Genomic DNA, 3,254 nt, shown 5'->3' with positions numbered 1-3,254 from the left:
CCGGCGGCGCGGGGCTGGCGGCGGAGGACACGTGGCGTGCCCGGATTGGCTGGAGGTGGCGGCGCGGGCTTCGTCCGGCGCGGACGGACATGTCGGGCGCGGCGCGGAGGGGAATTTTACGGTTAGGGGGGATTTGACCGCGAATTTGGAAGGGGAAGGCATATTTATAGGTAGAGGGAGCTAGGAGACTCCAAATGAGGTGCGGTTTTCGGCCACGCGATCGTGATCGAACGACCGAGAGCATGGAGGGGGTTAGGATGGGTTTTGGGCCACTTTGGAAGGGGTGTTGGGCTGCAAACAAAAGAGGCCTTTTGCGGTTACCCGGTTAACCGTTGGAGTATCAAACGACCTCCAAATGGCACGAAACTTGACAGGCGGTCTACCGGTGCTATACCAAGGCCACTTGACTAGCCTCGGTCCATTCCGAGAACGTTTAACACCCGCACAAGAGAAGAGGCAAAAAAGGGGACGCCGGATGACATAGGAGTGCCGGATTGCAAAACGGACAATAGGGAAAATGATCGGATGCATGAGACGAACACGTATGCAAAATGAAATGCACATGATGACATGGCAATATGCAACCCGCAAGCAAATGACATGGCAACGACGGCGAATAACTGGCAGACACCTGGCGCATTGAATCCGGGGCGTTACATGAATAAAAGATGACCCTCGAGAGAGCGACTCCCAAGGGAAAAGTAGGTGGTGGTGAGGCAAATGGTAAAACCAAGGTTGGGCCTTGCTGGAGGTGTTTTATCCAAAGCGAACTGTCGAGGGGGTCCCATAAATCACCCGACCGCGTAAGGAACGCAAAATCCGGGAACATAACACCGGTATGACGGAAACTAGGGCGGCAAGAGTGGAACAAAACACCAGGTATAAGGCCGAGCCTTCCACCCTTTACCAAATATATAGATGCATTAATAATATAAGAGATATTGTGATATCCCAACATAACCTTGTCCGCCATGGAGCAATCTTCAACTTCACTTGCAACTAACAACGCTATAAGAGGGGCTGAGCAAAGCGGTAACATAGCCAAACAACGGTTTGCTAGGAAGGGTGTCAAAGATTAGCGGTTCATGGCAATTTGGGAGGCTTGAAGAGCAAATGATAGGTAACACAGCATAGCGATAGAACGAAGCAACTAGCATAGCAATGATAGTAGTGAGATGCAGGGTAGCGGTCATCTTGCCTGAAATCCCGCAAGGAAGAAGAACGAGTCCATGAAGAAGATGAAGCCACGAAGACGAACCACACGTAGACGAACGCATCCTCACGATCGCAACGAAACGGGAACTATCGAGAAGAAGCACACAACATAGTAAACACACCCCACATGAACAAGACATGATGCACAACAAGCATGATGCATGACAAAGCTACATGAAGCTACTCATGGCAAGATATGATGCAAACAAGAACAACACATCAAGGCAAGTTTAAATGAGGCCGGAAACAACATATAACAATTCCGGTAAGTCCACATATGCAAATTTAGAAATTGGTCCAGAAAGGAATAAACCTTACGTTCAAGTTGTTAAACAGTACGTTTAGATGCACCAAGATGATCTACACGAAATTCTAGTCAAGTTACATATAAAGTTCATTAGATTCGGAGCTACGGCCTAGAAGATATGAGCAAAACAAGTTAAGCATGGCATTGATGCAAAATGCATACCAACATCAAGCAAACACCTCAAAGCAAGGATTCAACATGATAATATGAAGCTACATGCAAAATCAAGCAAATTTCATATAGAGCACACTCAAAACGGAGCAACGGTTCAACACATGCACACTATACAAGTTTAAAGGACAAGCTGTCCAAAACAGCAACTAGGCATATTGCAAGCATCAACACAATATGCTACAGCATCTCAACGTAATAACAAAAGGCATGAGCATGAAGTACAGGTAAAGCATGACAAAACATGAACACTGAGCTATCTCCAGAAACTACTAGAACATGCTCAAAAGGACATGGGAAGATTGCAAATAATAACAGTTTCAGGCTTTGCAGAAATAACATCAGGTTGCAATGTTTAGAGCTATCAAACAACATGTTACAGGAACTTATCATGGCAAACAAAGGCATGGCATGAATCTACTAAACACATAGAACAAAAGTCCTATACTTACCATGAGCCAAAAAGTAACAGAAGATATGATGGCACCCATGTAAACATGGCAAATTATATGACAGATTCATACATGGCAGAAACAACAATAAGTAAGCATGTTGGTGAGCTTGAACCACTGACCACAGAGCAATACATGGCATGGAAAGGCAACCAACAGTAAGAATACATGTTTGTGAAGCTAAGCATGGCAATAACAAGTTCATAGAGTACATGGATCACTAACAAAGCTCGTGGTAACACTGAACTTAAAGTTAACAGGCTGACATCAACATTATTTAGCAAGTTTGGAGCAAGATAACAACAAGCTACAGCAGGCTATAAATGCAACCAGGGGAATGAATGGATAGAGCAAGACATGTTTAACAAATCATCCTTAGTGAACATCTCTAGATTATGCATAGAATGACTTGTAGCAGCAGGTTTACATAGCAACAAAATATAACAGATTCAGCCTAGCAAAACAGTAACAGCAAGTAGCCTACTTAACAAGCTCGATGCACTCAGCACACAACTCACAAAAATACATGGAGAGCACCTCTGTAAAGATGGCATGGCATAGATCAAAACACATGTAGACATCAACCTCATAGGATGCACACATCAAACATGGCAAAAATGACAAATGAGCATGCTATAACAGTTTCAGCAGATTAACATCACATAACACTCTTCCAACTGCATTTTGGGCATCCAGATGAACTCAAATGAACATGATGCAATGGAACGAAATGAAGTACTCGTCGGGTTGAACAATTTGACATATTACATGCACGAAACGGAGCAGCATGCATGGAGTTATGATGCGATGAACATGGCATGATAATGCAAAATATTCTGGACTTAGCAGATTTATACCACCTCAGAAAAGTCAACGGCGGCGCGGGAGTCGAGGATGGCCGGAGAAGGGGCCGAGGACGGGCGCGCGCGGTGGATCCGAGCTGGATCTCGCCGGATCCGGCCGGATCCCGGCGAGGGGAGGCGGTGGAGGCAACGGGGAGGCAACGGGGAGGCGACGGGGCGGCGGGGCGGCGCAACCCCGGCGAGGCGAGGCCGGCAGGGGTGGCGGCGACCACCGGCGGCTAGAGGCCGCGGGCGCGGGGGAGGCCC

Source organism: Triticum aestivum, chromosome 6B (genome assembly GCF_018294505.1).
Source record: "Triticum aestivum cultivar Chinese Spring chromosome 6B, IWGSC CS RefSeq v2.1, whole genome shotgun sequence".
Classification (NCBI taxonomy): domain Eukaryota; kingdom Viridiplantae; phylum Streptophyta; class Magnoliopsida; order Poales; family Poaceae; genus Triticum; species Triticum aestivum.
Note: the sequence above shows the minus strand (reverse complement) of the source record.